Raw genomic sequence first — 25,691 nt, forward strand, 5'->3', positions numbered from 1 at the left:
ACCTCCCAGGGATTAGAGCCAACAGCATGAGCAATGACTCACCAGGAAAGGAGAGAGATTATAGATTTATGGAATAACCCTTTGCAGTCACCACTGGAATATTTGCAGCCTGGTTTGTAAGTAGAGGTAACCCATTGTTCATGGCAATATTAGAAAAAGTAATATGATAAAACTCCAGCTAAATGGGAGTTTGTATGACACAGGAAAGCAGGATTAAGTTCATTTTCCTACTTTCATGCAGAGAATGTTCTCTACAGGCTTCCTAAGAAAGCCCTCCAGGCTTTCTACATGGCCCTGTCCCTCACATGGTTCTTCACAACACAGTGCAAGGGTGAACAGTTAAAACCACTAAATACAGGACCAGTGAGGTTTAGACTAAATGGATGTGCCCCCTCAGGTGGCATCTACCGGCCCTGAGTTTCAGATGGCAATGGTCCTCTAGCTGCACCCTTTCCCTGAAAATGCCCTTGGTGTGCATTAGGAGAGGAAAGGAAAAGAAAGCCGTGCACTGCTCATCAGGCTGATGCCATGCTGCTGCACTGGGTAGTCCCACCTTAGCATACCCACCAGGAATGCAAAGGAAGCAAAGAGCACAGCCCAGAGTAGTGACCCATCAAAGTGACTGCAGACAAGGCATGTATGACCACTCAGTTGTGCAAGCACTTGGCTTTAAAACTGCTTTATACAAAAATGAAGGACTGAAAAGGGCATGAGATAGTGAAGAATAAGCCTCAGCATCTCCAGCTCTTTCAGTTTGCAACCTGAAGGGAGAAATCTCTGCAGATGTGGCATTGTGCACTGTTTGACAGCAGCAATAATCATGGCATTCCTCACCAGGGACTGCTCCTAAGCACTCTGCAAAACTTTCTCCCTCACTAATTCTTTTTCTTGTGATTCTGTTTAGCATTTCTACAGATATCAAGAGACACATACTAGTTCCTTAAGGGTACTTCTGGAAATAAAGGGCCTCTTTATTGAGTGCTATAGTGCTATATGCTTTCTTGATGTTAAAATCTTTTTTTCTTTGTTTTCTTCAACAACTTGTTCCTTATTAGAGCTGGGTGGGAAAAAAAGGTTTCCCAGCAGAGTTGCAGATCTTGCAGTTTCAAGAAGGTTCCCGTTCCTCTTCAAGACGCCACTTTTCAAATAAGGCCTGATGCAGCTTTTCTTGCTCAAAGCGGTCAATAGCCATGGATTAAGATACCCACAGGAGCTGCTGGAGAACTGTGTTCAAATTATTTCTGTGCAGAAGTAAGAATAAAGGCTTGTTCTAGTCCAGGACCAACTCAGTACCTTGGAGGAGGGTGGGGTGCTTTTGTTCATTTCCCTGGTTGAAGTCGCGTCACTTTGTACAAGTAATGACATGTTAACCTGACAAGAAATTTGGACTCCAATCTGCACCTCCCAGCAGAGTGATCTAATCCCTGGACTATCAACTCAGGTTCTTTCACTCTCTTGCCTAATGACTGTGTCGTTATTTATGCAAATTGAAGCAGCTCCAAAAGGAGAAATTCTCATTTTGAAATAGTCAGTAGCCCAGAGCCACCTATGCTGTGGGGCTGACATTCGCATCCCTGGATCAATCTGAAGAGACTATGGCCTTAAATGCGGTCTGCTGTTTTGCAGCTAAACATCCTACTGGGAGTTACTGGCTGCCCTGAGGCAGCAAACAAAGAGGTTTCTTTCTTTGACCAGACACTCCATTCTCATGGCACCAGTGTACATCTTCCCATGGTGAGCCTGGGGTTTGACAGATCAGCACTTTCTGATTGGGGGACTTTTTGTCAGAAAGCTCACGGCCATCTTTGTTCCCTACCACCTTTATCTGTAGATCCTCGTTAGGTTCCTCCATCTGCAAGTCTTCATTTTTCAAAGAATGTTTTGTTAAGTTGGTTTAAGGAAAATATTAGAGGCTTTTTCATCTATCTTTCTACAGGATAGGCTGTGCCTTTACTTTCAGCCATGTGAAGCGTCAGCTTGCAGCCATACTAACCCAGCTGTGACTCTAGAGAGAAAAGTCCTCTCTTCATCTCCCACCACCAAGAGGAAGCAAACTGCTGAAGATATGTCAGGTATTATACATATGTTACATCTCACCAGCTGAACAAGGGTACCTAAAGTACTATGGGGAGAGATTGAGGGTTCCTTCCATGTGATTAAGTAAACGATAAATATGGGTGGGGGATGATCCCATCAGGGGAAAAGGTAAAGAATGGTGGTAACTGCTTGAGACCCACAAAAGCCATCGAATCAAACAAAATCTTACCCCATAATAGACCTGTCCACCTTTGCTATGTTTCCTCCCTTCATGTGGCAAAGCTTGTGTTTGGCAATCTCCACTTTTCTTATGCTTGTGTCAAAAAGACGGAGGGAAGGGGCTCTCAGAGCAGGCAGAGTTCAGCTACATTTTCCCCTTCCTTCAGGCTCACTGCTGCTTTGATGCTGCAGCTACAGAAAATCTCTGTAAATTCTTTTGTCCTCAGAATGAAGCTTCCCACTGCTAGCCTTGGTAGATACAGAACATCCTGCCTGGGCAAGAGCTCTTCATGGATGTTTCTAGTACTCAGAGGGAGAAGGGAAAAAAAGCAACAAACTACAGCAAGTTTACAGTAATTGCTTTAATGAGCAAAGCCCTTTAGAATGCAAACACGCTCAACAATATACAAAGGAACAATCAAAAATAAAGTGTTTTATACAGGCTGTTTTATAAGAAGGTAATAAAAACAATTGTATGGCACACTCAGTTGCATAAACAGGCTCACCATGGAAGGTGTTTGTGTGAGAGCAGGACTATGAATACTTAATTGCTTCCATTATTCTTATTTTCAGTACAAAATACTGCAATCAAAACTGAATCTGTGGCTTGATTCTTAAATAAAAAGGTTATATTCCAGTTCCTTTGTTGCAAGTATAATAAAACAGTCTTTCTGTTAAACGCTATTTCATTTCTTACTGTTTCTAAGAAGTTATAACAGTGATTAATATCTACATCACTGTCAGTTTCAAAACATTTTTCAACAGTAGGATCATTATTCCTCTTCAGATGATAGGCAAAAGACCAAAGTGATCAAAATGTCTTCATTAATGATGTGATTAGAAGTATGGAAGCCTTTGGTGAGATCCTTCTACGGATGCCAATCATCTTTGAACCAAGCCCTATAAGCAATGCAGAATTCAGATTTATTTTCATTCACACATCTGTTCCAATAAGCCCGATGATTACAAAGGAACAGTATAAGAAACATATTTAGGGATCTCAATAAGTTGCAAAGTAAAAAACCAAAAAATGCCACCGATTTCCCAGTATCTTTCAAGAACTATAAATTAATCAGTCAGAAAGCTTATATGAATTCAAATACTCTCTGGTGTGTCTGGAATGTTGTATCCTACATCTACTGTTTATTTATGTTAATATGTGCTGCTACACTTGTGCTTCAATGGCATCTAGACCATAGTTAGTTTCAAATACTTAGACATAAGAACTTTTTTTCCTTTGACTTTTCACTTTAATAAGAGGTACAGAACTATCAAAAGTCCTGTTGTGCACATAAAATGAGTAATAGGTTTGAAAAGATCTAGGAAATAAGATTGTCTTATACAAGAAAATGAATATCTTGATGAAAAAATATTCATTACTGGTGTGTATTTTACAGACTGAGCACATTGCTGTAGAATTACATAACAGGCTAATACCAGAAAGACCAGAGTCATTCCCTTGCCTTTAATTTGCAAATACATGTCTCTAGGAAACCAAAGATGAGTTCTGGTTTCAAACTAATGGCACAGCATGACTTGAAACTTGATATTTGTTGCTCATATGCATCTTAATTTACACATTTAATTGAAAGAATCTTCTGCTATAATCGATAGTAAGCAAGTAGCATTTTTTCAGTACTGCAGGCCTATGCTAGTTCCTTGCCTAGAAGTTGTCCGACTGTTGGACTTTCTGTGTTACAGCATATCTGACAAATAAGAAACGTTTTACAGATAGCATAACGCTATCAGGAATCAAGTGGGTACTATCAAATGTTTTCTGCTCACTATTTCATTATAACATTTTAAGACTTTATATCACCAAAATCCTGCAATAGTTCACACGAAGATAAAATTTTTGGTAAGAAGGAAGCCTTTATTTCCCTTGTGCTAGAGAAAATAACAGTTTTTAACAAGCTTGCATCTCACTACAGTAGAACTACTGCCCAAGTAAACAGAGCACACCTAACTAAGGTAATGAATATTTTAAAATGCCTATGACTCGCATGAGGAGTAAAGACCTTCCTATGATCAAATGTTGATCGGGTCACAAGTCTTATAGCAAGAGCAGCCTTTCTACCCACTCAGTTTCATGGTGGTCAGGGAGCCATGAGCTCCCAAACACCGACTGTTGATCTTTCAGTAATGTATCTAATCCTCTTAGATGTCAGAACCGGATTGTTTGCTGGCACCAATCAGTCTGCAATTAAGGCCATGAGGACATATTCAGGAGGAACATGTATATATGTATGCAGAGGTAGATAAAAAGAGGAATTTTACACACATATACAGAGGAATTAAGGTACACATATTCATGTAATATATATAAAGCAACGGACATATATATTAGGATGAATGCTTATACATATTTTAAGACTATATATACACATATACATACATTCATACATACACACATACACACACACACACACACACACACACACACACCTGCTGGCCAAAACAACTTTGATAACTTAAAACAAATATCTTGATTCACTTAATAGTTTATCTTAAGCAAGGCAAATTATAGTTTCTAACCTCCCAATATATGGATGTCCAGAATTTAGTTATGAAAAGAATCAAATAAGGATCATAATCATACCACTTTCCCGTTGATGTTATTCATCTTAGCAAAGAATTAATAATGGTACTCAAGACCAAGATTTTTGCTTGCAAAGTAAATGGGTTTCTAGGTTCAGATTACACATTATGGAGAGAGATCTAGCACATAAATCTGAAGTTTTCAGAAGCAATCCAGTCCACACTTTCCTCCTAGTGTCAATTTTTTCAAGGTTCAGAAAATAAGTCTGCAATCCAAAATCCAAGTATACTAATATGATCTATAATATGCTACAGAAATTGAACTGAAATAATAAATCACGCAGTCTAATAAGGTAGATGGGTGTCTGGATGAGCGTGCTGAATGTCATCTGCCAGTAGAAACGGCCATCAAGATCAACAAGTCTACCAGTGGCAGACTGAACTGATTCCAAAGTTACTGATGAGCTAACACCTCCTTGCGAGGACATGTGAAGAATAGCCAGGAACTAATAGCAAGCAGCTTTCAGTAAGCAGGTGTGATATTACCCAACCCTGAAACTACTCAGCGAGGCTTGGTGAGATGCCACCACACGATGAATTGAGTCATCCTAAATGCTTTGGCTCCAAGGTCCCAAAGTAGAGCTTTGCCAATGTGTAAGTTTGTTGTCATAAAGAATTTATCATGTTTTCCTTCTCAGTACCTCACTGTCTGCCGCTCCTTATAGAAATCAGAGGAAAGTGAAAGCCGCCCTAGATAAACTAGACACCATTCCTTTAACTCCCTACTCCTTTGGTTTCCCCTTCTCTTAGAAGCTGTCTGTATTTGAAGCTCAGTTGAGTTCCTCTGCTGGCCTGTCTCCTTTTAATAGATATCCACCTACGTTGCCTAATAACTGGGCGTTATAATTTTGGAGGGGCCTCCCTCTCTCCAGGCCAGTTAACACCTTCACAGTGATGCTCACCACTGCAGCTCCCTCTGTCCACATGCTGCTGAGACACAGTACCAAAAAAATGCTGGTGACTGCCATGTACACGGGTACTGACAGGGGTACTGACGGCAGGTAGCAGCCTGTTGCGTTACAACAGTCAGTGATCAGTTTTATTAAGGGCCTCAGTACAGCAAGAAACAAACTAGAGATGTTAGTGCACTGAGTTTTGGCTTGTTTCGTATTGCTGATTATGTATGTTAAATAGTAGATAAAATATCATTTGGAAGCAAATCTGAAGTCAAAGCCAGATGCCCGACTTGGCATTCCATGACATACTGTGTTAGCAAGGACACCTCAATCCCATCTCATAACTCTCTCCCTTATTGAAAGAGACTGCACGCTGGGTAAACCCACAAGCAAGTGCTTTACAAAGCGCAATGATCCAAATCTTTGGAAGGTGCAAATTATCACAGTAACTATGGTCAATCCTCATTTCCAACAGCTAAGGGTCTGGCTCTCTGCCTCAGTTTTTATCATACCTGCTTTGGATAAAGTTGCTTACTGAAGAAAAGAAGGCCACTTCCTTACAAGAAATGTTGCCCAACAGCAGTTTATGTCATACGCTATCTGGAAGCCATTCTGTGAAACATTGTAATAATTGCTTTTCCTGGACTTATTAGTAGCAGCTAAAGTTAACAGATTGTAAGACTGCCCGAAGATGATGGATGGTTTTTCTCAGGATGTAGATTTCTGGTCATTTTCCATGGCAGCTGTAAATTTAAAAATAATAATATGAAGTTAAGCAGTGGTAGACTAGAATTCACAAATAATACACAGCTACTGACTTGATCATTAATCATCCTAAATTAAAGTGTTACATATGATGAGCCAGATTCTGCCCTAGGGTATATATAAAAGCTTCTCATTGATTACAAAGGAGAAATTGCACATGTATATGAATGCAGAATTTAGCCAACTGTTTGTTTAGTTAGATTTTTTTAATTATTATTTGAGGGAGGCAGAGGGGGGTCTGTTTTACAAATCCCCTTTCATATTAGTTATCTAGAAGAATATGGTCAAGAACCATCATTCGATTTATACTCCACATCCCAAATTATTGCAACAATATCGCTAATTAATTTCAAAGTTGAAGAGCACCAATGTCCTCTGGAATTCAGGAATCATTTGATCTGTCTGATGTCCACTTTTGAGGTTGCTGCTGTCAAAAAGGGATTTGTTACTGGACAGAATGAAAATTTTTACCAAACACTGAAATTCCTCCTAGGTTAAAATGCCTTTTTTTTCCCCACACTTTTTCCTAATTTACCCTGTTAAATTATGATGAAAACATGTATTTATCTAAGCGTCTTCTTCAGATGAGTAACCAGAGAGGATCTGCTAGATATATGCAGGTTAAAAAAACAAACCAAAACAATCACCCTCTCCTTGTGCAATTCAAATCAGAGTTATATGAAGAAGTCTTGCATTCAGAGATACCATAATGATTCCTCACTTTCTCTACAGAATCTGGAGGTCTTCGAAACTGTAATATCTTCAGCAAGGTCATGGAGGTACACTGACTTTTACCCTGTAAACATGTACTTCCTCACAGCTCTTTTTGTACTATCCTAACACTGCTATGCTAATTACATAGTAGTTAAACTGCTTTAAGGCATATTTATGTTGTACATGCTGTTAGTACTAATATGTATCAGCTACAGGACTGAGTTTTTCAGCATTACTAACTTAGTCTTATATTTAATGTCTTTCAGACTCTAGGTACGATACCGGATAGTAGTTACACTGTAAACAACTTATTTGAATGCTAACTACAGAATCCTGTTATCAGTAGGTTTTCTCAGGGCTGATTTACTTCTGTTTATCCACAGGGTTTGGTAATAAATACATATATTTTGGGGCTCTAGGTACATTAAACATACTGAATAGTCAAGGCTTGGAGAAGCTAATTTCCTTGTCATTACATTATAGTTAAATTGGTTATGCATGTCTCATTCAATTATGTAACTTGAAGAACTGCACAGGCTCTTGATTTCAATAGCACATATACTGGTTTTAGCACTTACAGTGGATAAGCTTTAGTATGAGACAACTAAACTTATCACGCTTTGAAATTCACAGCCACAGTTTAAAATGTAATATTATCTTTGTCTGTGTGAGCTGTTATTGGTTTTACCTTTTACACTTTTTGGATATATACTACAATATTTTGTTCAAACCAAAGACTGAAAGGTAATTCACACTTAACTCATGCAGTTAAATATTTATGTTATCAGATCCTCTATGGGTATCAGCTTAGTGCAGTAGGTATCCAATCATGGAAAAAAAAAATATGTGCAATACACTAAGAAACTATTTTCTGTTGCATCCTGATGCGTAGAAAGTGCCAGACTTACTATAAAGTCTTCTTTAATGGAACTTCTATAATGACCTTTATGCTATGTTAAAGACACTCAGATACTTCAGTAATACAGCAGGAACCAGGTGGAAGGAAAAGTTAAATTAATAGTCACAGAAATTGACATACTATTATGATTTTAGCATTGTGCAATAGCAATAAAGCATATAGCAAATGGATTAAAAATTGGCTGACACATCTCAAAAAACTAGGCATCAACTGGGATTTGAGACTGAATGGAGGTTCCCTTGGGTTCTGAACAAGGCCTAATAGCCGTTAGCAATTTCACCAAAGGTCATGTAAATATATCCCTAAATAAAAATCTTTGGATGGCATGAGTTTGGCAGGGTGGTATACAAGGATGAGGACAGGGCAGTCAAACATAAATTGAGAATACTACAGGAAAGAACCTCTAAATTTTTGAAAGGATAACTCCTTACAGTAAAAATATGAATGCATTCCATCTGTTTAGTTTATCAGAAAGAAGATAGGAGGAGGTGAGTTTCATGCATAAGTAATTCACAGGGAGGAAATACCGGCTAAGAAAGGACTTTTCTGTCTAGCACAAGAGCCAGTCAAGTCAAATAAACTGAAATTGTAAGCAAGGTGCCTTCTTAAAAATAAAGGTGCTTATACGTTGGAAAAAACTATCAAGGGGTATACCAGATCCTTTCTATGATCTCATAACACCAAGACTAAGAGGCTTTTGGAAGACATGCTTTAGCCAAACACAGAATTTTGTATTTAATATGAGAATAACTGGAGTCAGTGTAAAGATGTATGAGCAGGGAAAGTCATCATATTCTATGAATCTGAATCTGTGCAAACTTACCAGAGCCAACATTTCCTCATCTCTGTGTCTCAGGAGAAATGAAAAATATCTTTCTGTCCTATTTGCCTGGGGTAGAGATCAAGCAGCATTTTGCAAGGTTGGATTACATTTGCACTCTAGAGGTTTTTTTTCTTAATTCATATTCAGTTACTCATTTAGACAATTGCTTATTAAGAACTGTCTTCTAAAGATGTGGATTATCATTGTTTAATCATACCTTAAGGGATATTATGAAAGAAAAAGTTTATCAGACATTTAGAAAGTGTGACAAAGTCTACAACACAATTTGTCATGCAACACTACAAGCTGCTAGACATAGAACAGCCCTTATTCGTTAGATACAAACCTCAGGTAAAATTCAGTGAAGAAAGGAACTAATCTTGGTTTAGTAAATATTTACAGCAACTACTCATGAAAATACCACCACCATGTATTCTTTGAATTACATGGTGGCATAAAAGTATACCTCACTATTAATTTTTAAAATATTTAGAACCACAGCATTTCTTCAAATACTTTCTGCTTCTGTCAAATAATGACAATAATTAACTATCAGTAGCCTACTCTCCCCTCTTCCATTTGATAGCATATTGTCTTTTACCTCCTGGAAATGTGCTGAGCCAGTTACATTAGCAAAAACAGAGAGTAAATTCATTCAGAACAACGTGACTAAAAGCCGAATTTGCCTGTTTGCTTTTACATGGTTAGAACAAAAGGTTCCATTGCTGTTTTTATAGCTAAATAGCATTTTATAATGAGTTCTGAAATTTTGGGGAAAATCGGATTACAATGTTGGTTTAACATCAGACACTCTATTGTTTACATGTCGGATCACTGTGATGTCCAGTCTGTGAAAAACTTAGTTTTTCTTTGGATATTAAAAAGGTCACTGAAGTAATTCACAAAGAGCTCGAGCTTCAGGAAAGAAATCTGAAAAACAAACACTGTTAAAGATTGGGCAGATACGATTATGTGGCTGACAATTACATATGATAACAATTAAAATGATCTGATTCCAACCACATGGCATCTTAACACAGCAGATCCCCAGGCAAACAACATGTCACATAATAGGTTTTGATTGATGTTGTCAGCAGCCTTTTGAATCTTATAGATACCTTCCCACCAATGCCTCAGAAATCAGTGGAGACTAATGACCTCATTCTTAAATAAAACTACTGGTATGAACCTAGATATGGTCTCTGTTTTTAAAATTCTTGTTTTACTAGATGATTAGATACATGTCTACATGGTGCCCATGGTGCTGCTTATTTCCAGTTGCAAATAACTTAGCTGGTATATACATTAGTGGGAACCCTAGTGAAAACCCTAGATGTCATTTTCTGAGAGGTCTTTTGGTTACCTGTCAGTACAGCTCTGGAAAGATTTGTGTGATTACAACCCAGCTGAAGCACTCCAAACAATTGCTGAAGCCCATGTGTTGGTTGGCATAGGGGACCTAACCAGAGAGCCTAAGCAGCTGCCAAGGAGCTGCCGCTCCGAGCAGCATGAGCCTACTCTACCGCCAACTTTAATTTGTGTTAAAAAAAAATAGGGATGAGTTAATGATTGCTAAACCAACAAATCATCCCCCTATTGGAGGACCCCCAGAGGACATTCTGTCTCCAGTGGTGATATAACCAGTAAGCAAACGCGTTGTCACATTGCCTAGAATGGACACACAAAAAGCAGAGAGGATCTGACCAGGAATTCTGAGTATTTTCATGGTACCAGTCTCCACACATGTTCTTGGCTCAGCCTCCTGCTCCCTGTTTTCCTCTAGATCAGCATAAGAGCACAGCCCAAAAGCTACTCTTCAGATCCATGATGCAATTTTTATTGTTTCCTTCTGTATATTGTTAAGCAGGAAGAGAAACATAATGCCTTAAAAACAAATTGAAGAATAATACCATACATTTGTTAGAAGGATAGTTTTTGCTACCATTGTTGTTTAAAAAAACATCTGTTTTGGCATCTAAATCATGATTGCAACATCTCAGCTGGAAAACAGCTGTCACTTATAACCATGGCTGCAATGAACACAGTTCTCCCACTGTAGCCTGTGGAGACCAGGTCTATCAGACCACGCTGAGAATTAAGGTTCAGTTAAGACATTGCAACTGTTTTGTCAGTGGTGCCCAAGGTCAGTAAAAATTGTATGCATTATTCAATTTATGTATTATTCAAATCAGTTTCACTGGTCCAACAGGCTGTGTTACCCAGCGACAATTCAGGATCTTCTGCGTTAGAAACATACAGGATTTTGTAACCAGTGCACTGTAATTTTTACCCATTCAGTATAATAGATCACACTAAAGATTAAGATATAAATGAAGTAATAACCCTCATGAACAGATAATGCAACACAGCAGTTACTCACAATACCCACCTCAGTCATAAATGTTATGTTCTTAGTTAATAGTTCTACAGTGTATGTCACAGCTTTATCGAAATGGCCTTTCCAGTAAGTAACAGCCATTTGACTGCATGATGGATGTCATCTTATAATGAAGGACATACACTGGTTTGCCAATGGTAAGAGAGGAATTATCTAGACTGTCTATGTTAAATTGGAATCACATATTGCTTTTCTGCAAGAAAAATAATGTTCCTTGCATTTATACACCAAAACTGGTTAGCATCTCAGGTGAACAGATTCTCCAGGAGAACAAGAGCACCAGCTAGTTGCAATGCACCACGCAACCTGAAAACTCTCCATCTCTGTATAGCTCTAAACTTTCAGCACTGACGAGGCAACCACATCCCTTGTCCTGAACTGCAAGAATTCTCTCCAAAAAAATCACTGATGTCAATCAACTCATTTTGATACCCAGACTTTACAGACAAAAGATCTCAATGTTGTGCAAGAACACATTAGACAAAAAGGCCAATCATTAAAAGGCCATCAGCAGAGTAATCAGTAGAGCATGTAAATAAGCCAAGTCTCTACAAAAAGAAATGTATTCTTCCATAGCTATGTTCTCCAAAGAACTGGGTGAACAGTTTCGCAGAGCTGGTTCAGCTAGTAAATATCATCCATCTCTGGCTTCCAGAACTGTAAATTCAGAGGTTAATTCATAAAAAATGCACTTCTTCACTGGAAGTTCTTTGTATTGTTGAACTCTCTCAGAAGAGGAAGTAAGTTTCACCAGTCATAAAGGAATATGCCTTGAAGAAAACACTATGCCTGCACACACTAAACCACTAACCAGGTTGGATGCTGCCATCAACTTGCCATACTGCATGTTCTCCTCAATCATTTGAAGATTTTAGAGAGCATGAGACAGAAGGAGCACTATATAGTTTTCACACACTGGTCTAGACCAGACAGGTACAAAAGGAATACTTTCCTTCCACATGGCACAGCAGAGACCTATCTTTCCTTGTGTTGCTGAGCATGAACAGAGGTGATTAACACAGGAGCAAGGCCTCTCATTTTCTTTATGCAGATTCTAATACAAAAGGACTTTGATCCTGATGGGGGTCTCTGCCACAGTGCAAAATAATAATAATGATAACACAACACTAATAATAGGTACAGATAGCAATGCTGAACCTTGAACATGTATCCATTATAAACACATAAATATTCAGTTGTCTACTGTAAGAGCACAGGTCATAGACTCTTTAGCTTCATTGCCCTCCTACACAACCAAAAGTGGGCAGAAAAATTTTTAAAATATACTTGTTAGCTGTGTGATAGTATCTTTTCAAATTGGCATGACAAGAATTTGGGGAGTCAGGTTCCTAATTTGTATTTGAGAATGCACCTCATATCAGAAGAGCACAGAATATTTGAGATATGGAAATAAATAGCCAAAACAGCAGAAACTTTCTTTTAAAATGAGACAGAAGAGATTGTGACAAAATGAGACAGAAGAGATTGTGACACACATATAAATTCCTTGCAATGCTTTAAAAAACTTAGTATGTACCTACAGATCAACTGGGGGCCTCAGTTTGTTAGTAAATTGATTCTATATATGACTTTTTCTTTTAGAATAAAGGAGAAATTTCCAAACAATGTGCTGTGGGCCAGCTTCCAACTGTTAGAATAATTTATCCAAACAATTAGCTATGCTCTGCTGCCACATCCTTCACAAGGGTCCTCAGTCACAGGGAGGCAATGAGTTGCAAGCTGCCTAAAATGGGCAAAACATGGTCAGCAGCTTGGTCTTAGGACCATTTTTGACTGTGGCCTCTACACCATTACAAGGCAGGAATTGCATCCATTCTAAACTCAAGCATGCTCCTATCAAAATGTATGTGATGTGAACGGAGAGCATTGATGATAACTTTCTGACGCAGGTGATAGAGGAGCCAATCAGCAGCTGCTGGACCTTGTATTAACAAACAAGGAAGGGCTGGTTGGAGATGTGAAGGCTGGGGGGCAGCCAAGTGTACAAAAGGTGGAAGCACGGACAGGCCACTTGGGAGGAATATAGGGATGTCACCTGAGTATGCAGGGATGCAACTAGGAAGGCTGAGGCCCATTTGGAGTTCAGTCTGGCTAGGGATGTCAAAATTTAAATACATCAGCAACAAAAGGAAGACCAGGGAAAATATGGGCCCCCTGCTGAATGGGGCAGGGACCCTGGTGATGAAGCATATAGAGGAGGCAGAGATACTGAATGCCTTCTTTCCTTCAGCCTTTACTGTTAAGACCAGCCCTCAGGAATCACAGATCCTGGAGATCAGGGAAGAAGTCTGGAGAAAGGAAGACTTCTCCTTGGTGGAAGAGGATCAGGTTAGAGATCATTTGACCAAACCTGACATCCACAAATCCATGGGTCCTGATGGGATGCATCCACAAGTGCTGAGGCAACTGGCGGGTGTTATTGCTAGGCCTCTCTCCATCATCTTTGAAAGAACATGGAGAACAGGAGAGGTGCCTGAGGACTGGAAGAAAGCCAGTGTCATTCCAGTCTTCAAAAAGGGCAAGAAAGAGGACTCGGGGAACTACAGGCCAGTCAGCCTCACCTCCATCCCTGGAAAGGTGATGGAACAGCTAGCTCATCCTGGACACCACCTCCATGCATATGAAGGACAAGAAGGTGATCAGGAGTAGTCAGCATGGATTCACCAAAGGGAAATCATGCTTAGCTGACCTGACAGCCTTCTATGATGGAATGACTGGCTGGGTAGATGAGGGGAGAGCAGTGGATGTTGTCTCCCTGCAATTCAGTAAGGCACTCTCCCACAGTAAGACACTCTCCCATCACATTCTCATAGGCAAGCTCAGGAAGCGTGGTCTAGATGAGCAGACAGTGAGGCGGACTGAGAACTAGCTGAATGGCAGAGCTCAGAGGGTTGTGATGAATGGTACAAAGTCTAGTTGGAGGCCAGTAGCCAGCAGTGTCCCCCAGGGGCCAGTTCTGGGTCCAGTCTTGTTCAACTTATTTTATCAAGGACCTGGAGGAAGGCACAGAGTGCACCCTCAGCAAGTTGCTGATGATACAAAGCTGGGAGGAGTGGCTGGTACCCCAGAGGCCTGTGCTGCCATTCAGAGGGACCTGGACAGGCTGGAGAGTTGGGCAGAGAGGAACTTCATGAAGTTCCACAAAGGCAAGTGCAGAGTCCTGGCCCTGAGGAGGAAGAACCCCGTGCACCAGGACAGGTTGGGGACTGACCTGCTGGAGAGCAGCTCTGCAGAAAAGGACCTGGGAGTGCTGCTGGACAACAAGTTGAGCATGAGCCAGCAATGTGCCCTTGTGGCCAAGAAGGCCAATGGTCTCCTGGGGTGCATTAGGCAGAGTGTTGCCAGCAGGTCGAGGCAGGTGATCCTCCCCCTCTCCTCAGCCCTGGTGAGGCCACATCTGGAATACTATGTCCAGTGCTGGGCTCCCCACTACAAGAGAGATATGAAGCTCCTGGACTCAGTCCAGTGAAGGACTACTAAGATGATAAAGGAACTGGAACATCTCTTGTATGAGGAAAGGCTGAGAGAGCTGGGCCTGTTCAGCCTGGAGAAGAGAAGCCTGAGAGGGGATCTGATCAATGTGTACAAGTATCTGAAGGGGGGGGTGTCGAGAGGATGAGGCCAGTCTCTTCTCCGTGGTGCCAAGTGACAGGACGAGAGGCAACGGGCACAAACTGAACCACGGGAAGTTCCATCTGAACCTGAGGAAAAACTTCTTTCCTGTGAGGGTGACTGAGCCCTGGAACAGGTTGCCCAGAGAGGTTGTGGAGTCTCCATCGCTGGAGGTATTCAAAACCCGCCTGGACGTGGTTCTGGGCAATATGCTCTAGAGGACCCTGCTTGAGCAGGGAGGTTGGACTAGATGATCTCCCGAGGTCCCTTCCAGCCTCAACAATTCTGTGAATCTGTGAACAGATCCGTAATAAAATTATGTGTGAATCTCAGCCTTAAGACAGGAACTGCTTGAATAGCCTCATCTATGGCTAAAATGAGCAACTTGCAAAGGAGGCATTTGCATTTCAGTTTTCTAATGGATGAGCTTCTCGTCACATCAGAGGTTAGACCATATGCCTCTTGAATTCCTGCATAAGAAAGGATGTTATCTTCCATACCAAAATACTGGGATTGACACAAGGTATATGGAGCACATATATACAAAATAAACACAACTGTTATTATTGCCAGGTGTAATCATAGCTAAAATGGTCCAGAGCAGAGCAACTGAACTTGGTTTTGGCCATATATAGTAATAGTCTGTCACTTCCCTGAATCCGACAGTAATGTCATTCTGTCACAACGATCCACCTGTAACTGTGCCCTGAAAGCATATCTGCGTTAGAGATGAATATGGAGAGAGAGATGTACTTCCTTGTGAAATCAGCATACCAAGAACAGAAGGACAAGAAAATGTCTGGAGAGTAAAACACTGAAAAGGTAGTCAACAATAAGATTTCCTGTAGACACCATAAGAAGGGAATAGACAGATTGAAAGTAGAGAAGGCAGTGGCCTGGCAAAAGAAATCAGGGAAGCTGAATAGTGCCAATGGGGCTGCATGGAAGAAGCTAAATATCTCTGTTATTTTCTAATTGAAAGGAACCAGATGAACTCCAAACTCATTGAAGAGTGGTGACCTGTGCAGTGGAGCCAGTGCTTCAGAAAGAGGGTGAAAATGGTGAGGCGGTGCTGCTTGCATGGTTTTGCTTGGCTTAATTTCATTTTTCACAAACATGAGGGGGGAAAATATTTCAAAACTCCTCCTAGGCAGTTATTAATTATTTTTCTCTCTTGGAGATTCCAATACACACACAGAGCACGGTCTACAGTTGTGTTCGGGCTTTTTCTTTTGGAGCTAGTAAGAAGCTGTCCCACTCTGTGCATGTTGAAAGTTGAAACGCATTCGGGTTGGTGCCTTGAAGTGACATTTGAAACCTGCCTATGCTGCTTTGCCTTTTTTTCCCCTCTTTTTGTTGTCAGACTCATCATGCTGAGTCATATCTGCAGCTACATCATAATAATTATCCTGAAATGTCAGCAGCTGCTCTTTTCACCCCCATATGGTGCCAGATTTAGGATGAGGTTTCCCTAATGCATAAACAATGACCGTAATTGTGGTTTTTGACAACCTAGGTATCACAGAGATGTTATTCTGTTGCAAAAAACCTGCATTACCATAGTTGTAATGAAGGGGTGGGTCATACTGATCCATATGTTTCTTTGTAGTTCAGCTCAAAGAAAGTCTATCACATAAGTAAATCCCTGCAAGCATGGCTTTTGGCCATCGTATGTTGTCTGACAGGTGAAATGGCTAAGAGCTGTAACGTTTAATATCTTCCTAATTGTGAGAGCGTGATTTGCAGAGCATGATTTGCCTAATTCTAGAGATAATTGCTTGATAGACAAAAACTTGGCTTTAACTTCTACATTGTTAATTTGGATGTAATTTCTTGTGGTCCTCATATAGCTCTGTCTTCTCCCATGGTGCTGCTTAAAGTTATCTGCTCTCCTTAAAAGTCAGCTAAAATTAGCTGAGGTTTCAGAGGGGGAAAAAAACTAGCCAGAATTGGCACAAGTAATGAAATAACAATGCTCTGTCTTTTCATTCATTTATAGATGTGTATCAAATGTATCTTCACTGTCTTGTATTTGTGGAGTCAGACAATTGTGGAATAGTGTTAACGAGAGGGGAACGTAGCCCCAGCACTTCCATTCTGTATTTCAATGCCAAGTAAAGCAATACAAAGATAAATGAAAGATACACAAGTAGAAAACCTTGTAAGGGCAAAGGCAAGGTGAACATGATGTACTATTGTTGAGGACTGAGAGGAGAGTTATTGAAGCTGGTGAAGGCAACCATCACCCCTCATTTGAGATAACAGAGTTAAGTTCCTTGATGAAATAATGTAGGTTTCCAAGGTAAGGCAATAGTACACCCTAAATCGTGTGGGCAGAAGGTACTGCTAGTTATTGCTTTGGGCAAGGGTGTATTTGTGTGTATGCATGCACAAGAAAACAAGCTAACTGAAAGGGAGAGAGAAGTAACCTTTAAAAACAGTGGCTAGAAGGTAGATATCTAAAGGTAAATGCCTAAAGGGAGAGCTTATCAGGGATAATGTGATGCTACAAGCAAAGTTACTGTCTTTGGTGGTTGGATTTCATCTGCAGTCCGAGAAACATAAGTTTGCAAGTTCTTTGTAAATAGTAAGAACTGCATTCAGGAAAGGCCTGACTCCATCAATAGTTTAGCTTCCTAACCAGAACAAGCTCTGACTGGCGGCGATCTGTGTCAAAGGAAGAAATATTATTAGCATTATTATTATAGGCAGTGAAATAGACTAAACGGAAGGCTACAGACGCACCTATTCTGTGTTGAGAAAGCTAAGGATATTGTAATGAGTGGAGTCTTGTTGCAATAAATTAGATCCATTATGTTGTAATAAATCAAAAGGGTATATGTACCATCCTGCCACACGTACAAAAATTATTGCAAATGTAAAATGCATTAACAGATAGCAACACTGACATCGCCCATTCTTCAGTAAAAGGAACTCTCCTGAAGCTTAAACCAACTCTGAAGAATGAGCCTCAGAACACGCTAGTGCTCTGCAGGATCAGAGGTTCAGGTTCTGTGAGACCAAAGTAGGAGGTGCGCTCCAGAGCAGAGTCCTTCTGTGAAAACAACTTGCCTCCAGATCCAGTGTGTAGGTGTTTATCTCTCATCGTCAAAGGTGGCTTAGACACCTACACCCTCAGTTACAGCTGTAACTGAAAAGTGACATTGCTGTGATTGGAAGCTATCCTGGTCCTTCATGACCTAGGTACAGAAGAAAATCTGTAGGTTGCCACACTCAGAGGTAGACAGTCCCAGATGGATTTTTTTTTACATATCTTCATTTTCCCCATAGAACTATTCTCTGAGCATTTTGTTTCATCCGCTTCGATGATAGTCACCTACTCAGATCCAGCTGTCTAAGAGTTAGGCATCTAGGATAACTCAGCTGTCTAAGCTCCCTTTACAGTTATGGACATAGATGTTCCCTTCTAGAGAGGAAATAATCAAATCCTAAGAAAGGAATCTAAGTTAGATATCTCCGAAAAATAATTCAGCCTGTGTTTCTTTATCCTTTGACAGAAGTGGGAGCCTAGACAACTAGTTGGCCTAAAGATATTGCTTTGGAACAGTACAAGTCAAGTGTCACAAGTACCAGTTCTTGCGTACTGGGACATGGTGCACTGCCAAATCTTTCTCAAGGGCATCTGTGATAGCCTGAAGATAACTTTTCTTTTCCCATCTACTGTCACCTGCCTTAACATCTGCATCCATGTTACCGCTGTTAGGATGGACTTGGAGTGCCATCCCTTTGAATGATGCTCATGTAACCTTAAATGTGTGCATTAAAAAATACCCTGTCAAAGGGAGTGAGCTTGAGAGATAAGAAGATTTGAGAAGAAGAGAGCCACTAGACAGGCTTGGGTGTCTAATCTGGAGAACAAACCTGATACAGCTTCCTTCTATGAAGGAGCGCTACTTGTCATTCAGTATTCCTCCACCATAAGAAGCTGTGCGTGGTGGGGAAAAAAGGGTACTTGTGCAGTATCAAAAAGGTATGGCTTGTTTAGGAGGTTAGACATGAGCACCATGGTTGTCTGAATAAGGAGCAATTAGGAATCAGAGCATTTCAATCTGTCTGCCACTCTGTAAGGGCTAACGGACTGTTGTTTTATTGCTCCTCCGGTATAATGTACAAGGATGCTTTGTAATGAGGCAGAATCTAGGGCAAATAGCTCTTGCTATAATTCTTCGCCTTCGGATATCTTAAGAGGTAATCTGTGATGGGCATGCTAGCTGTAAATCAGAAGCTATGTCTTTGCATTTAGAAGTCACTATTATTATGTTAAAGGGTGTATGCTTACATAATTCAAGCATGGCATTTGGAAAGAAGTAATTTCACCTTGGAGTGGAAGTTTCCCTGAGGCACAAATCCACAACACTGAAATTTTGTATGTGTATTTTGACAAAGGTATGCCCGAGGGGCATGTGCCAAATTATGCCTTTGAAGCCATGGAAGCCTGGCTGTGGAAACCTAGAACCTTGAAGAGTTTCTTAAGAGAGAGGAAGCAGAGCCAGCTGGACTTATTTTCTATAGACAGAAATTAAATTGCTAGCTAGTGGCTGCTACACTAGAAGAGAAAGCATTTCAGAGACCTGGAAGATACTGGCGTGAAGCTCCAGCTCAATAGAGGAGTTGGGTGGCAGCCTGACTGTGACCCATTCAGATCCCTCTCCTTACATAGGGTTTTTACTTCAGTATTTACTGTCATGGTAAAATGTAATCACAATTACAAGAACTGACACATACCTGTCATTAATCAGCACGTAAGAACAAATTGTAAATACTTTGCTTTTGTGTGGAAACCAGTTTAGTAAAGGACAATTTCTCTAGAGCCAGTGCATATCAATTCAGCAGACTTACAGATTTGAAATTAAATCTACGTAGTAAAATTGATGTGCAGCCTTTCCTGCAACAATCAGCTTATTCTCCCAAGCCAGTGGTGGCTGGGCTCTGTCTTCCTTATTTTCTGAGACATAGCCTTGCTGCTCATGAGGGGCTGGCCCCTCTTTATGGCAGCAGATGCCTGACTTCTGCTCCATGAGTTCTTCCTTTGACTACATCCTTCCATGGTGTTGGCAAGTTCTATGTCATCCTTAATTCACATAGATAAATATACATGTATCACTTTGTCTGCCCACCAAAAGAGATAGAATATCAGAGTAAAACATTGTCCTAAGAATAGAAAGTGTAGTGAAATAAAAATAACTCATGTTATTGTACTATTGAGATTATGTTTCTGTACCAAAGTCATTGATTTATAAAAATAGCACTTAAAATGATAATAAAAAGTCCTTCTTATGGAAGTTAAGCAGTGAAGGGGGATTCAGCAGGGGTTCTGAGGTTAAAGTTAATTGGCGGTGAACAAAGCTTATGAACCTAAAGTTGATTGCTACCTTCTGCTTGTCTCCACTGACAGATGATCACACCTCTCCTTCTACTACTCTTGCAATTGTTCTTATTTGTACTCAGACCTCAGATAAGATCAGTGAATCACTGTGTTGGACTCTGGACCAACACAGAGTGAGAGCATCTGTCCTATACAGCTTAGAATCTGGACAGAGAATAGGACAGAGAAAGGAAACATTTGTCCCTCTTCTTTTACACGGGGAGCAAAGAGACTGATCCACAGAGAGATTTAGATGCTTTGCTGATTTGGATCTAATAGTCCAGACTCACAACCACATTAAAATATCTTCAAGTATCAGTTGATGCCCATACTGCACAGTAAGGGCAAAGCAATTTGACCTTTCAGTAAAGGCTGAATCAGGACTGGCATTGCATGCCCAGTATTGACACCAAAACCTGTATTCCTGTAGGGTGGCCTGCACTGGGGAACTAACAACATTGACTTTTCCAGCAAAATAGAAGAAAAGCCCATCCACGTTTTACATCAGATTAGTTCCCTTATACAATCTCACAGCAATGCAGTCGGTTGCACTGGTTTAATTTGCTCGTGTAACTACACTTTGAATCACATCAGCCTGCGTTTGCCCCAGGTAAGAGTGCATATAAGGAGAGTTACTGCTGTTCAACTGAGACACAATAGCTTGCTAAATTGTCATAAACTGATCATAAGTTTGAGTCCCAAACGGCTTACCCGAGGTCACCCAGGAGTTTGAGACACACCCAGTGACTGAACAACATCTCCGGAGTCCAGCCTAGTGCCAAACACAATGGCACTTTTCCTCTCTAATTGCAACCAATTGTCACTGCCTTCTGGTGGGTGTAACCAGGAAAAAATGGGCATAGGAATGAACTGGGACTGTCCAGTGAGCCCTTCCAGCTTTAGCTCAGGCACATTGGCAGGGCTTCGTCAGGAAAACTGCACGGTTCCAACAGGTTCTGCCTCTCCAAAGACAAAAAACAATGAGCTATTGTGGAGTAACTCAGAGAAGAGCTCTTATGACATGTGTAGGTGTTGCTGCCAGACAATACACTTCAGGGAGAGTGGACATCAGCTACAGAAATAAAAAGCATTGTTGTCCCTAGAGAAGCTTGTTCAATTCAGTGCTTTTCCTGTGCATCAGAGTGGCTAAGATGTTGGTGCTGTGCAGTGCATAGCTTTTTGCATTACTTTGATCTGGAAAGCAACAGATATGGGGGATGTAAAAATGAAATAGTGGAGCAAAGGGATCCAGTGTTGGAGGAACATTGCTTTCCATAAGCTGCATAAACTCTAATTAATAGACAAAGGGCTCTGTTCTTTTCCTATGTTTAACTCCCCCCACCTTGCCTCCCTTCCCTTTAACTGTACCCCTTCTCCCCCTCCAGTTTACAGTAGCATACGTAGGGCCTGAAAGACAGCCCACACAAATCAATGGCAACACTCCCTTGACTTCTACGGGCTTTGTAGCAGGCAAAGAAACAAGAGAATAGGTGCTTATTTTCTCTTTTCAAATGATGACCCCCCCCAATAAAACAATCCATATAGCAGTCATAAGTGCTTTATATTGCGCAGTACATGGGCATAATTACTCTAACCCTCTAAACAGCTAGCAGCAGTTGGTCTCTCTAATGCTTGGAAAATTATTTTAAATAGACTTCATATCTACAAAATAGAATTTTTTTAGAGTGTAAATATCTAGGGTCAGATCTCAACTGTTATCAGTAGTATAACTGCACTGACTTGAAAAGAGAAGAGTCAATTCACACCTGTAGAAGAACTGGCCCAATCCAGCACTTGTTGCACAGTCAAAATCATTTTGATTTCCAAAGCCATAAATGCAGGGTCAAGCGTGCTGCTATTATCCAATCAGTTATCCTAGGCATGACCTTGATTAATCACTCACCTAGCTCTTCCTTGGATTCAAGCAGACTTCTGTCTATGTAGCCCTCATCACACATGCAGCACACAGACACTGAAAGCATTGGTGAATGTTTTGCTTCAGTATGCAAACACCATGCAGTCTCTCAACCACGCATCTGTACTATACTCCTCAGATGAGAACGTGCCAGCCTCCCCACTGAAAAGTTGGGGAACTGGGCCATATGTTTTCGGATGTTAGGTGTCTCCGTCTCAAATCAAGTAGCATGAGTTTGTAGGCCAAGGTGACTTCACAGAGTCATACATATAGAAAACCCATGGAAGAACAAATTGTTGAGTCCAGAGCACCTCAGTCTTGCCTTGGGCCCTAGTCAAAGCATTATTCTGTATCTCTTCATGACATCTCCTTCTTTTCTCTAGTATACAGGAAAGCATAAAAGATTTTTCTCCCTCTTTCTCTTGACTCTTTGATTTAAGGACTTCACTTCTAAACACAAAAATCTCCGGTGTATTGAAAAAGCTATAGTTACTTTCCTTTTCCATATAGCTGCCTAAGGCCCACACGTTTGTATGCTTAAAAGACAGCAGTGATATGGAAAAAAGTTGACTATCACTCATTCAGTCTATTAGCATGCTCTGGACATTCAAAATATGTTTGTTCTGAAAAGTTGGATACTTTTTTGGCAACACTTGGACAAAAATGATCCAACTGTATTGAGGCTTACATCGTAACCATATTGCTCTTATTCAAAATAGTGCATATTGAATACTATTTTCTAGTTCTTCAACTGAAATATGATTCATCACTGTTCTTCAGAATGTGTGCCTTGGGAAAAAAAAAAAGCATGGGGTCATAATAAAGAAAAATCAAAAAGTGTCTTAATCAGCAATTAGGTAGTAATTTGTATCTAATTTATAGTATCTGTAGAATGAACAGAAGCAATTTATCCTCCCGCAGGTAACAGCATTTGGCTTAAACAAAGCCACCTTACACTTTCCTTCACTTTTATAACAGATAAGGACCCTGAAGATGATCAGCTAGTGTATCTTAGCCAAAAGGTGGGAACTTTCCATTAAGGGGTAGGAACCACTCATGAAGCTTTAACTCAGTCATCTACAATCATGTGAAAATACCTGCTCAGACAACACAAGGTTTTTCTGTCTTCAGTAGAGGAATCTTCCCTTTAGGTCATGTGATAAACATCTGTGGGTTTTTTACTTGAAAGATGAGCTCTCACTTTTGTGTAACTTATATTTTAAACTGTGCTCCATGTCACAATCAACCCTTGCAAAATGTCCCCAAATGTATTTTTCTATAAGATATGAATAAAATCAGTTAAGTCATTTTCATTTGGTGGTTATTTGGGGTTTTATTGTTCATTAACAGGCTATGAAAAGTTACTTAGCTTACTAAGTTACTTAGTAACTCACAGGGAAATGAAATTTTCATTAAAAACTGTAGACTAATTTTCTTGAACTCTGTAGTTTTAAAACACTTAGGAAACATGAGTATGAGTTTGGACTGTGTGGGGGCAGCCAGTCCGACTATTTTCTGCCATGGATGCCTTAAAATAAAACTACTTTGAAATGTTATTTGGTGTTTGATCTTGCTTAAGGTTCACCTGACCCATACATAATTTGACTGAAAAAAAATGAGTATTTACATACAGCTGATTACCACAGAGCTGTATTAATACAGTTTGATGATGGGTGGCTATAAAAATGCCTTAAGTAGTTCTTTGGAAACACACAGTATAAAAAAGATATATTTACAAATGAGAAGTGTTACCATTTGTGTAATAATGTCAGATTCATATAATAGGCATATTGTAAAGGTAGCCGTATAAATTTGGTTCAAGGAGAAGTAGAAACTGTACATTTGATGGATCCAGAACATCCTTCAAGTTCATAAGACTGAATATATGCGTTATCCTGATGCCACACCTGGGTAAGAGTTGGTCTCCCAAGCATTCATCCCACTTGAGGAAGGACAAGCCCAAGTCCCCAGGCCCCAAGGAAATGCAATAAACTCCAGCCAGATCCCTGTGCTGATGAACTGGGGGACTGGGGCCAGGAAAACACTACGGTATGTACACAGCGGTCAGTTAACCCGAAACCAATAACCAGTTTGAAATTTTACATAGTGCTACAGCGTAGATCTGACCAGCCTAAATGTAGAATTGCTTAGGACTGGAAAGGGCAAAAGAACCCACTGACAGATTAAATTCTAGCTTGTTAAAGTCAGTGTTACTTTGGGGAACCAGAGATGTCCGTAGGCTTCTCAGTGACGGCAGCCTTGTGTACTTCATGAGATCTGTATAGTAAAGACTTTATAGACGTCTTATTCTTTGCAGGAACTGCATATGTCTGTTAAAAAGTCTGTTATACAGCAAATACTTTACTGGTTCTAGACTTAAGTTGGTGGGTTTTCGATGGAACGTACCATCAAAACCTAACCATTTTAAGGTGGTAACTGAAAAAGTGGCATTCTAATTCTCTTGCGGGAAAGACAAGGTCCCAGAGATCAAGTGATAAACATGTTGTATCTCAAACCATTCTCATGAAACCTTGGCTATATTTGAACCTCAATCAAAAAGAAGATTTTTAGATCCTATGTCTGCCAGAATTCAAATAGCAGACACAGTTCTGATCTTATGACACAAATCCAAACTATGGACAGCCCGTTTAAAAAAAAAAATTATGTATGAAATGTCAGATTGCTTATTTTGCTTTAGTTTACATAAAGATCTTTCTCATAAACATACCTCTAAAAACATTAAAGTTGTGAAGTGAGTCACTCAAAAGGCAGAAAATGCCAGATGTGAAGTTACATGTGCGACCCAAATTCAGTTCCTTGTGTGAGCTCAGGATTGGACATGTTTTAATTACACGATCACATATACTTTTTCCACAGGACAATGATAATGTGAGCTTGACTTATTAGAGGAGCAAGGTAATAAGGAACAGCAGAATTATCATGTATTGTGTTGGACAACCGTAATGAAAGACAGAATTACTAGGCCTGCATAGTAAGAAATGAATAGAGCAGCCCAACTCCATTCTGGATGGTGGAGATGCGAGGCTATGAAACTGCCCTACTACAATGTCAGATGATTTGACACGTTCCCTCCCTTCACCGTGCCACTAACCTCTTGTACTGAGATTGGAGCAGAACAGGAGAAAGGGAAGGTGGAAGGCTGGGACTGCAACTGTGTGGCATGTTCCATACCATCAAGGAAATCAAAAAGGGTAGACTGTTGCCTAGGTTGCTCCCTAGCCTATGACCCACTTTGTTTTCTGTGGCAATCTGGTTCACATTAAAGTACAGTACTGACAAAGTTGTTTTTTTCGGTCGTTCTGGCATTTGTTGGCAGTTCTGTAGCTTTTGTCACCTCTCCTCTAAATATTTTTTTGTTCAGTCTGGT

General features: G+C 40.3%; 1 long non-coding RNA gene across 2 annotated transcripts in view; it reads right to left on the reverse strand.

The window, feature by feature from the left end:
- Window positions 1–2,622: 2,622 nt before the first annotated feature.
- Window positions 2,623–25,691, reverse strand: part of LOC104143668 (uncharacterized) — a 44,015-nt gene continuing 20,946 nt past the window's right edge. For both annotated transcript variants that reach the window (XR_011139616.1, XR_693941.2), the window contains exons 2-3: window positions 6,263–6,493; window positions 2,623–3,156 (exon numbers count right to left, since the gene is read on the reverse strand). This is a non-coding gene — a long non-coding RNA (uncharacterized lncRNA). The remainder of the gene's footprint in view (window positions 3,157–6,262; window positions 6,494–25,691) is intronic.

The sequence above is a fragment of the Struthio camelus genome, chromosome 2, assembly GCF_040807025.1.
Source record: "Struthio camelus isolate bStrCam1 chromosome 2, bStrCam1.hap1, whole genome shotgun sequence".
Lineage (NCBI taxonomy): Eukaryota > Metazoa > Chordata > Aves > Struthioniformes > Struthionidae > Struthio > Struthio camelus.